The sequence below is a fragment of the Otolemur garnettii genome, unplaced genomic scaffold, assembly GCF_000181295.1.
Source record: "Otolemur garnettii isolate 467f Iridium unplaced genomic scaffold, OtoGar3 scaffold00021, whole genome shotgun sequence".
NCBI classification, from domain to species: domain Eukaryota; kingdom Metazoa; phylum Chordata; class Mammalia; order Primates; family Galagidae; genus Otolemur; species Otolemur garnettii.
In genome coordinates, this window is record NW_003852416.1 from 3297747 (window position 1) to 3310195 (window position 12449).

Below are 12449 nucleotides of genomic sequence, written 5' to 3' on the forward strand. Positions count from 1 at the left end.
CCACCTTAGGTGTACGTGGCTGGCGCCTTAGCCGGTTGAGCTATAGGCGCCGAGCCCTTGCATTCATTCTTAATGAAACTTACAGCAATATGGAAGACACGCTTGGTAATCCCATCAGAAAGGTAGGAGGCACTATTCTGGCCAGATGGAGGTGGCAGCCATGTGAGAATTCTGTGTGTGGACACGGGGTGGAAGGGGCTGCAGAGAGAAAACAGGTGCCTCTGTTTTCCTCTCTCACCCTGCCTTGGGCCATGGGCTCCGGCTGGTGGTAATAACAGCTGCATGGCAGCACAGCTGCTTTACACGCACCACCTCTTGTAACCCCCTTCCCCCAATGCTGCAGGTGCCCTGAGCACCCTCAGGCAGGGCAGAGATTTGTACTATGCCTTTCTGGCTCTGAAGCTGGATTTGTGCTTCTTCAAATGCACCAGGTCATTCTCTGGGGTTCTGGGGTCCAGGTGTGAGGGAGGCTGGCCAGTAACATGCAGGGGACAGTGGGAGATAACTATAAGAATCACCTGGGATAAAACCAGGTACATTCCATTCTGTGACAGGGATGTCCCGGAAACAAAACCAATCCCATTTAAAGCCGTCTGGATGTTTGTATTTATCCAGTAGTGGGTGCTTTGGTGAAGTGGGTGATCTTTTCTCTCTGCAGCACCCTTACTCCTCCCAGCTGCGTAGTTTTCTTTTAGAAATCTGGAGCATTCCAATTTTGCTAAAGCAGGCACTGTCTGGGGGCTGACAGAAGGCCGAGGCCCTGGGCTGAGGGTGTTTATAAAAGTAGTAACAGTAGCTCACAGGCGCTGAGCCCTTGGTGCACTAAGCACTCACTCAAATCATTTTTGCAATCCTCCCAGCAGCCCCACAATGATACCCATTTTATAAAAGGAAAAATGAGTTTTCGGGGGCAGCGCCTATGGTTCAAGGAGTAGGGCGCCGGCCCTGTATACCAGAAGTGGTGGGTTCAAACCCAGCCCCAGCCAAAAACTACAACAACAACAACAAAAAATGAGTTTTTGGGAGACTGAAAGCCTGCCCTGGATCTCATAGCTAGTTGGTGGCTGGGATTTCTCCAAGGCCTGTGTTGTTAACTCTCATAACTCTTGGCCCATGGGCACTCTTAAAGTTTGCTAATCCTGCTTCCCTGTCTCCTTCTGTGTTTCCCTAATGGGACCATCAATCTTCTCTCCTTCATCTTTAATCCCTGCTGTCTGCAGGGGGAGGGGAGTAAAAAGCTGGGATCCCTAGTCTTAGAGGGAGGAGTCCCACATAAAATGGTGAACTGTGGCTTGGCGCCTGTGGCTAAGGTGGCTAAAGCGCCAGCCACATACACCTAAGGTGGCGGGTTCGAATCCAGCCTGAGCCCGCCAAAAACAACAAGGACGGCTACAACCAAAAAAAATAGCCAGGCATTATGGCAGGCACCTATGGTCCCAGCTACTTGGGAGGCTGAGGCAGGAGACTCGCTTGAGCCCAGGAGTTGGAGGTTGCTGTGAGCTGTGATGCCACGGCACTCTACCCAGGGGGATAGCTTGAGGCTCTGTCTCAAAAAAAAAAATGGTGAACTGTAAGGTCAAGATCGCTCTCCTGTGGGCCGGAGAGCTCCAGACAAAGGGAGGGGAAGCAGAGAGATGAGGGCAGTGGAGGGAAAGGGACTAGACTGCCAAGCAGGGATGCTGTGTATGGTTCTGCAGGTTGTGCACTGCACAAGGACGTCTCATCTAAGGGGGCACCTTTTACTTATTAGACATAGTCATATATTTGCATGAAACTATTATATGAGAGTTTTCTTTTTTTGTTTATTCTTCACTCTGTCATTCTGGTTAGAGTACCATGGCGTCATAGCTCATAGCAACCTCAAAACTCTTGGGCTTGAGCAGTTCTTTTGCTTCAGCTTCCTGAGTAGCTAGGACTATAGGCACCTGCCACAATGCCTGGCTATTTTTAGAGATGGGGTGGGGGACAGGGCGTGGGGGAGGTCTCACTCTAGCTCAGGCTGATCTCGAACCTGTGAGCTCAGGTGAGTCATCGGCCTTGGCCTCCCACAGTGCTAGGATTATAGGCATGTTCCAGTGCGCCCAGCCTATGTAACAGTTTTCTAAAAGATCTGGAGCAGGGGTCCTCAAACTTTTTAAACAGGGGGCCAGTTCACTGTCCCTTAGAGCGTTGGAGGGCCAGACTGTGGGCCCTGTGATGTGTCAGCTACTAAGCAGGACAGGCAGCAGCGGCAAAAACACCCTGCAGGCCGGATAAATGTCCTAGGTGGGCCGCAGTTTGAGGACACCTGATCTCGAGTTAAGTGTCTTCTTCTAATGAAATCAGTATATTGTGACAGTTTTCTGACAAATGGGAAAAGGTGACTTGTGGAAGAAGTCCCTTTTCCTGATTTGCCCAAAGCCCAAAGTGTTGGCTGTGGCCAAAACATGAAACACTGAGCTTTTTGAAGGCAGGCCTGAGGGTTGGCCAGGTGCCTGTGGGCCCTCCAGGTGCTGTGACTCTCTAATTGAGCTGATGAGACAGGTGTGTTGCAGGTGATTTAGCCACTCCCTCACAGTAACATTTACACATTGCGTAGGTCAGGGGTCCTCAAACTTTTTGAACAGGGGGCCAGTTCACTGTCCCTCAGACCTTTGGAGGGCCAGACTGTGGGCCCCAGGACCAGTCGGCTGCTAAGCAGGACAGGCAGCGGTGGCAAAAACACCCGGCAGGCCGGATAAAAGTCTTCGGTGGTCTGCATGTGACCCGCGGGCCGTAGTTTGAGGACGCCTGGCGTAGGTCATGTTAGACCTCCTTATTCTTTTTTTTTTTTTTTTTTTTTTTTTTTGAGACAGAGCCTCAAGCTGTCCCCCTGGGTAGAGTGCCATGGCATTACAGCTCACAGAAACCTCCAACTCCTGGGCTCAAGTGAGTCTCCTGCCTCAGCCTCCCAAGTAGCTGGGACCACAGGCGCCCGCCACAATGCCCGGCTATTTTTTGGTTGCAGCCGTCATTGTTGTTTGGCGGGTCCGGGCTGGGGATTCGAACCCTCCACCTTAGGTGTACGTGGCTGGCGCCTTAGCCGGTTGAGGAATAGGCACTGAGCCAGACGTCCCTATTCTTATCTGACTTACGCTGACATTCTTCCAGTTGTCCTGAGTTCTTGGATTTTCTTTTGATGTTCCTTCTCTATGATTGTTTTTTTTTTTTTTTTTTTTTTTTTTTGCAGTTTTTGGCCAGGACTGAATTTGAACCCACCACCTCCGGCTATGGGGCTGGCGCCTTACTCCTTTGAGCCACGGGCGCTGCCTCTCCATGACAGTTTTGTTAGCAGTTGTGTCTGTCATGGGGTGTCTATGGCTTACTGACCAAAAGGCAGGGGGTGAACTTGGATGGCAGGTGGGCCCTAGGGAGTTGGTGGAGCATCTGGTCAGGGGTCCTCAAACTTTTTAAACAGGGGGTCAGTTCACTGTCTCTCAGACCATTGGAGGGCCAGACTGCGAGGCCCTGGGACCAGTCGGCTGCTAAGCAGGACAGGCAGCGGTGGCAAAAACACCCAGTGGGCCTGATAAATGTCCTCAGCGGGCTGCATGTGGCCTGCGGGCTGTAGTTTGAGGACGCCTGGCTATGTTCTGTATGCATTCAGTAGCCTCAAGCAAAGTCATTTGCCTTCTCTGGATCTTAGCTTTAAGTTTCTCAGTTTAAAATAATTGGGTTGACCTACCATGTTTCCCTCAAAATAAGTCAATGTCTTATATTATTTTTTCTCAAGAAGACACACTAGGGCTTATTTTCAGGGGATGTCTTCCTGGCCAAGCAGAAATGCATGGCGTGGCCATGCAACACATGCAGATACACTGCAGAGCCATGCCCATCACTAGGTCTTATCATCGGGGTAGGGCTTATATTTAACAAATGTATAGAAATCCTCCTAGAGCTCATTTTTTGGGTAGGTCTTATTTTGGGGGAAACACGGTAAGTGATTTCTTGGCCCTTTTCAGCTGAAAAAGGCCAATGGAATAAGTAACAAATAAGACAGACACATCTGACCTCATGGAGTTTATACTCTTAATTGAGCAGACATAATGCTTTGGGGAGGGAGGGCATGTTACTTTCCTATTCCTGTAAAAAAATGCCTAATGTAATGGCTTAATATGACACACTTATGTTCTTACTGCTCTGAAGATCAGAGGTCTGAATGGGTGTGGCTGGGCTAAATTCAGGGTGTTGGCAGGACAGCACTCCTTTCTGGAGGTTCTAGGGGAGAATTTTCTTCCCTGCCTTTTCCAGTATCTAGAGGTGGCTACGTTCCTTTGACTCATGTTCTCTTCCTTCTTAATAAGCAGTGACAGTAGGTTGCCGAGTCCTTCTCAAGCTGCATTTCTGTTTTTTCTCCTGTGTTCCTCTTCTGCTTTCAAGGACTGTTGTGATGACATCAAGTTCACCAGGACAATTTCCCTATTTTAGCATTGATTAGCAACCTTAATTCGATCTGGGACCTTAATTCTTTGCCATGTAAGGCAGCTTGTTCATAGGGTCTAGGAATTAGGACGTGGGCATCTTTTGGGGCCATTATTCTGTTTACTAAAGAAATAGTAGAGAGGCTGTGGGACCCCCTGGCAGGTGCATCCCACCAGTGTATGAGTCCCAAGACCATGGTATATCCAGAGTCCAGCAGGGCCGGGGAATTTAGATTTCCCTTATTAGTCAGGGCCTGGTACAGTACAGGGGAGGGGGTGGTGTAAGGGAGCCCTACACAAAAGTGCGTGTGTGTGTGTGCATGTGTGTGTGTGTGTGTGTGTACCTCAGGTAGATGGAAAGTGACTGTGGAGGGTTTGACTTGTGAGGAGGATTAGTGAGTAAAGGAGAGAATCCTTGTGTGGGACTCTTTAAACTAATTTAAAATAATAATGGTGTTATTTGTGATGAAAACAAACAAACTAAAAGCCAAGTACAACAAAAAATACCCCCCAACAGCAGCCCATGCATTAAGAGGGAGGCGCTGGAGTGAAAGGCTCTGGAATCCTTGTATTGTTCAGAAGGAGGGGACAAATTCCCAATTTTTAATATTTTCTAACTTTGGGGAAATTTCAAGAATTATAAAAATAAAGATCATCATATAATGAATCTTAATTTACCCTTAATAACCAACTAATCTTTTTTTTTGAGACATAGTTTCACTGTGTCGCCCTCAGTAGAGTGCTGTGGTGGTCACAGCTCACAGTAACCTCAAACTCTTGGGCTTAAGCAATTCTCTTGCCTCAGCCTCCCAAATAGCTGGGACTACAGGCACCCGCCACAGCGCTGACTATTTTTTGGTTGCAGTTACCATTGTTTAGCAGACCTGGGCCAGGCTTGGGCCCACCACCTTCAGTGTATGTGGCCTGTGCCCTACTCTCTGAGCGACGGGCACCAAGTCCAACTAATCTTATTTTAACTATCCCCACACCTATTCTTTTTACCCCATTCCTTGTACTATGGATCATTTTGAAGAAAATTCTGAACATTAATATTAATTCAATTTAGGTGGTTGTATTATATACATATTAAACTTTTTAGAGAACCAGTTTGAAAAAAAAAGGAAATAAGGAGTATAACTTTCAAAATAGAAGATATGAATAAATGGAACAAAGAAAAGTTTATGATTATAGAGGAAAGTATAACAGAGGAAAATAATCATGAAAATGGTAGAAATTGGAAACACACAATAAGGTGGCAGAAATACAGCCATACATAATTACCATAACATATAAATGCACTGGCTCGGTGCTTGTGGCTCAAGCGGCTAAGGCACCAGCCACATACACCTAAGGTGGTGGGTTCGAATCCCCAGCCTGGGCCCGCCGAACAATGATGGCTGCAACTAAAAAATGGCTGGGCGTTGTGGCGGGCACCTGTAGTCCCAGCTACTTGGGAGGCTGAGGCAGGAGACTCGCTTGAGCCCAGGAGTTGGAGGTTGCTATGAGCTGTGATGCCATGGCACTCTACCCAGGGGGATAGCTTGAGGCTCCGTTTCAAAAAAAAAAAAAATATATATATATATATATATATATGCACACTAAATAGTTTTGTTAAAACACAAAAGTTTCAGCTTGGCACCTGTAGCTCAAGTGGCTAAGGTACCAGCCACATACACCACAGCTGGCGGGTTCAAATCTAGTCTGGGCCTGCCAAGCAGCACTGATAACTATAACCAAAAAATAGCCAGGCATTGTGGTGAGCACCTGTGGTCCCAGCTACTTGGGAGGCTGAGGCAAGAGAATCGCTTAAGCCCAGGAGTTAGAGGTTGCTATGAGCTGTGATGCCACAGCACTCTACCCAGGGTGACAGCTTGAAGCTCTGTCTCAACAACAACAACAAAAAACACAAAAGTTTCGGGCAGTGCCTGTGGTTCAGTGAGTAGGGTGCTGGCCCCATATACTGAGAGTGGTGGGTTCAAACCTGGCCCTGGCCAAAATGCAACAAAAAATAGTCGGGCATTGTGGTGGGCGCCTTTAGTCCCAGCTACTCGGGAGGCTAAGACAAGAGAATTGCCTAAGCCCAGGAGTTGGAGATTGCTGTGAGCTGTGATGCTACGGCACTCTACCAAAGGCAATAAAGTGAGACTCTGCCTCTAAACAAAACAAACAAAAACCCCACAAAAGTTTCAAGGCTGGGCATTGTGGCTCCTGCCTGTAATCCTAAACCTCTGGGAAGCTGAGGTGGGTGGATTGCTTGAGCTCAGGAGTTTGAGACCAGCTTGAGTGAGAGTCAGATCCTGTCTCTACTAAAAATAGGAAAACTAGCTGGGCACTGTGGTGGGCACCTGTAGTCTCAGCTACTCAGGAGGCTGAGGCTGAGGCAAGAGTATAGCTTGAGCCCAAGAGTTTGAGGTTACCATGAGCTAAGCTAACATGATGCCTCGGCACTCTACCCAGGGAGACAGAGTGAGACTGAGTCTTAAAAAGAAAAGGCTTGGTGCCCATACAGTGTTTAGGGTGCTGGCGACATACACCAGGGCAGGTTCAAACCCAGCCAGGGCCTGATAAACAACAGTGACAACTACAAAAAAAAAAAAAAAAAAAATTGGGCATTGTGATGGGTGCCTGTAGTCCCAGCTACTTGGGAGGCTGAGGTAAGACAATCATTTAAGCCCAAGAGTTTGAGGTTGCTATGAGCTGTGACACCACGTCACTCTACCAAGGGTGACATAGGGAGACTCTGTCTCAAAAACAACAACAACAACAACAAGAAAAAAACAACACAAATTTACCACACAACCCAACCATTCCACTTGTGTATGAAAAGTCTTGTACACAAGCATTCTTAGCAGTATATTATTCATATTAGTCAAAACCTGGAAACACTGTAAATATCTATCAGTTGGTGAGTGGATACACATAGTATGCTATAACCATAGAATGGAGCACTGCTCAGTAATAAAAAGGAACCAAATACAGAGACTGAACCTTGAAAACATTATGCTTTGTTAAAGAAGCCCAACGCAGAAGACAGCATGTTGTATGAGCACACTGGTAGAAAAGGCAACACCGGAGATCAAAAGCAGATCATTGGTTGCCTGGGGCGGTGTGTGGGTGAGTTTGACTACAAGTGGGTAGGAGAGAACTTCTGGGGGTGCTGGAAGTGTTCTAAGGCCGAATGGGGTGGTGCTTGCATGACTATAAATTTAGTCTACTTCTAATGGATAAATTTTGCAGGAATATAACTTAGATCTCAATAAAGTTGTTAAAAATTTTTGCAGCCGTTATGTTCCTAATTGTCCCAAACTGGAAACAGCCCAAACATTCATCACCGGTACATAATAGAATGGATAAATAAATTCTGGTATGTTTATCCCATGGACCCCATTGAGCAGTATTAATGGGTAAATTATGGCTACTTGAAAACCAATGGGTATTAGAACATAATGTTGGATGAAACAATACATTTGCAAAAGAAAACGACGTGTTTTGTTTCAGTTTAGATAAAGCTAAGAAACATGGGAAATGAAGCACAATATTGTTTAGGGATACAAACATACGATACCACTATAGAGGTAACAAGGGAACGACTACAGAATTTAGGACGCACCTTCTCTGAGGGGCCGGGGATCGCGTGGGACTTGGGAGGGAGACCGTTTTTTGAGTCTATTCAATATTTAATAAAAAGAAAATAAGTTTTGACAAAATGTAAATCATGGGCAGTCTTTAGTCCTTTAATGGTGTCAGCAGATATTGCTAAACACATTTGAGAGCTGACCAGGCCCAGAAGTTGAGAATTACTGAGAACTATTGCTCTGGTCTCTGATCCATGGCCCCTGGGGTGACTGTGCTTCTCCATTCAGGCATATACCAATCATCACTTGGGGTGGGTTCAAGGAGTTTCCATCTTTCCCTCGGTGGTGGGGGAAGATGGGCAGGGCAATGAAGCTTAGGGAGCCCCTGGCAAGGACCCTCTTTGGTGACTATAAAAGGCTTTGCAAGGAGGTACTCCTAGGTGGTACCTATCTGTATTTCACTTTTCTGAATGTACATTAAAACCAAAGTTATTAAAAATAAACTTTTGGGCCGGGAGCAGTGGCCCACACCTGTAATCTTAGCACTTTGGGATGCTAAGGTGTGATGATCCCTTGAGCTCAGGAGTTTGAGACTAGCAGGAGTGAGACCCCACATCTCCTAGAAATTGAAAAACTAGCCAAGCATTGTGGCATGTACCTGTTGTTCCAGCTACTCAGGAGGCTGAGGCAAGAGGATCACGTGACCCCAAGAGTATTAAGTTGCTGTGAGCTATGATGCCATAGTACTCAACCCAGGGCAACAAAGTGAGACTCTGTCTCAAAAGAAAGAGAGAGAGAGAGAAAGAGAAGGAAAGAAGGAAAGAAAGAGGAAGGAAGGAAGGAAAATAAACTTTTAGTGGTTGGGTAGTAGACTTGAAGAGTAGTCTAGGCGCCTGTGGCTCAAGTGGCTAAGGCGCCAGCCATATACACCTAAGGTGGCAGGTTCAAATCTATCCTGGACCTGCCAAAACAACAATGACAACAACAACCAAAAAAAATAGCCGGGCATTGTGGCAGGCGCCTATGGTCCCAGCTACTTGGGAGGCTGAAGCAGGAGACTCGCTTGAGCCCAGGAGTTGGAGGTTGCTGTGAGTTGTGATCCCACAGCACTCTACCCAGGGGGACAGCTTGAGGCTCTGTGTCAAAAAAAAGAAGAGTAAATAGTCTCAGAGGCAGCAAGACATGGTGACATGCTCCAGTAGGCCCAGCTACATGGGAGCTGAGGTGAGAGTATTGCTTGAGGTTGAACATGGTGTGGTGGGAGGAGAGAGGCCAGGAGAACCATCAGCATCCACCATGATGAGAAGCACTGGGGACTCCCAGAGTGAGAGGAGAAGCACTGAACACAGGTCAGCTCACAGAGAGGGGATGCTGCTTGGGCGTCCTGTGAGGTCTGCAGAAATCTTTCTAAGCTAGTATGTGTCACATCACACCTGTCGTTGGCATTTTGTGTATCTCCTCATCTGTTTACAACTTTGAAAAGTTGCAGAAACTTTACCCTCATAGTTGGCATCTCATGATCACAATGAAGTTGTAAAGAGTTAGATTTAAAAAAAATTAAACTGGGCTCGGCACCTGTAGCTCAACCGGCTAAGGCGCCAGCCACGTACACCTAAGGTGGCGGGTTCGAATCCCCAGCCCGGACCCGCCAAACAACAATGACGGCTGCAACCAAAAAATAGCCGGGTGTTGTGGTGGGTGCCTGTGGTCTCAGCTACTTGGGAGGCGGAGGCAGGAGACTTGCTTGAGCCCAGGAGTTGGAGGTTGCTGTGAGCTGTAATGCCACGGCACTCTACCCGGGGGACAGCTTGAGGCTCTGTCCCCCCCCCCAAAAAAAAATTAAACTGCACATGTGCACACGAGATAGAAGGGAATGGAGGTAAATATTTACCAGCCATGTCTGAACTTGGAAGGTCTGTCAAAATATTTAGATTATGGATAAAATCCCAAAGGAAAAAACAATAAATCTGATTATGTAAAAAAAAGGCATAAGACATAAACAACAACAAAATGCTAAAAGGCAGCAATAAACAACTATTATGGCTGATACAGGGTGTCTCAAAGATTGTTCATCAAGTTGCTGTATGTAGGGAAAATGGTAAATTGTAGCTAAATGAACCTTTAATTACAAAACATTCATTACAAAATTTTACAAAATATTCTCTGTGTGTTGGTCACCACTTTGTAAATTTTTGTAATGAATACTTTGGGTTTTTTTGAGACAGAGTCTCATTATGTCACCCTCAGTAGAGTGTTGTAGTGTCACAGTTCACAGCAACCTCAAACTCTTGGGCTTAAGCAATTCTCTTGTCTCAGCCTCCCAAGTAGCTGGGACTACAGGTGGTAATGAATATTTTATAAATAAAGGTACATTTAACGATAATTTTTCATTTTCCCCTATGTATGGTGGCTACATGGGTGACCTTTGGGATGCCCTGTATTTTTCCCAAAACAAATAAATATACATCGCAAATATTTCACCAAAACAAATATACATGACACATATTTCCTAAAATGTATTTGTCATATATATGAAGAAAGAGGTTTACAAACTCTCTTTAATATATACATACATAAAATACAAACTGGTAAGAAATTTAACAGAAAAGTAGAAAAGTGGGCAAAGAACATGACCAAATGATTTAGAGATAAAATGATTTTAAGTAGGTGAGGAAAAGGTTAACTCCTCTAATAACCAAAGAAAGACAAATTAAAACACAATGCTATTTTTGCCTATCAAATGAGTTTTTAAGAACTACCAGATTTTTAGGCGGCACCTGTGGCTCAAAGGAGTAGGGCCCCAGCCCCAGCCAAAAACTGCAAAAAAACACAAAAAACAAACTACCAGATTTTGAAGAATTCATTGAAATCAACACTTTCCTATACTTGCATTTTTGGAGAGCTACTTGGCAATGTCTGTTAAGAGCCTCATAATGTTCATTCTCATTGGATCAACGATTTGACTTCTAGGAATCTTTTACAAGGAAATAACCCAAGATGCAGTTAGAAATTCCAGCAAAAATAGTTATTGCAGGGTTGTTCATAATAGTACAGAATTGAAAACAACTTAATGGCTAAAAGGAGCAGTTAAACGATGGTACATACGCATATACACATGATGAACTATTAATATGGTCAATTAAAGTTATGTTTTCTATTATTTTATTTTTATTATTTTGAGACAGAGTCTCACTCTGTCACCCTGGGTAGAGTGCCAGGGCATCATCATAGCTCACAGCAACCTCAAATTTTTGGGCTTGTGTGAACCTCTTGCTTCTGCCTCCCAAGTAGCTGGGACTATGGGGGCTAACCACAACACCCAGCTAGTTTTTTCAATTTTTAGTAGAGATGGGGTCTCACTCTTGCTGAGGCTGGCCTCAGACTCCTGAGCTCAAGCATTCCTCCTGCCTCGGCCTCCCAGAGTGCTAGAACTATAGGCATGAGCCACTGCACCTGGCCTAAAATTATGTTTTCTATTAATTTTAAATGACAAAGGTGGATACGCTCGATACGCATCTGTAACTATGGTACAATTCTGAAGTATTAATGGTTCTCCCTGGGTGGTGGGATTATAGAAGATTTTCTCCCCCTTCTTTTAATGTAGTGGTCCAGAACTGGGCTTTGGGGTCCAACAGACCTTCCGTCTTCAAAGCTAGCAGTGGCCAGTTGAGTCTTTCTCACTTTGCACCTCCCCTCTTGCTCAATTGTGATTGCCCCTTAAATGTGATCCCTCCATTTAAGTCCAGCTGACTAGCAACCTTAATCCGGTCTCCAGCTTACTTCCCTTTGCCGTGTAAGGTAACATATTTGCAGGTTTGGGTGGCCATTACTCTGCTTACCACACCAGCAGTGGGACCTTGGGCAAGTTGTTCTCCTAAACCTCAGTTTCTTCATCAGTGGTAGGGTTTTCCAGCCTCAGCACTGCTGATATTTTGAGACAGATAACCCTGTGTCCAGTGCATTGGAGAATGTTTAGCAGTATCCCTGGTGACTCTATCCATTAGATGCCGGTAGTAACTGTCTCCTGCCCCCTAAAGTGGCAACCAAAAATGTCTTTAGACTTAGCCTTAATGTCCCTTGGAGACAAAATCACCTCTGGCTGAGCACTGGCCTATAAAATGGCTGTAGTTCTCCACTCTTGGTGTAGTTGTGCGGGTCGGGTAAGATAGTAACTGTAAAAGGTTTCACAGGGTGACGGGGCATAGCAAGTTGCCCCCGAGTAGTACCTGAATGAACATTACTGCAATAGTCATTAAAACCAACATTATTAAGAAATAAACTTTTAGTGGTTGGGCAATAGACTTGAAGAGTAAATCCCTCAAAGGCCAGGGGTCATGGTGGCACCTGTAGTCCCAGCTACTCAGCAGGCAGAGGTGGGAGGATCAGTTGAGCCCAGTAGCCTGGGCAACATCATCTCTTTAAAAAAAAAAAAAAA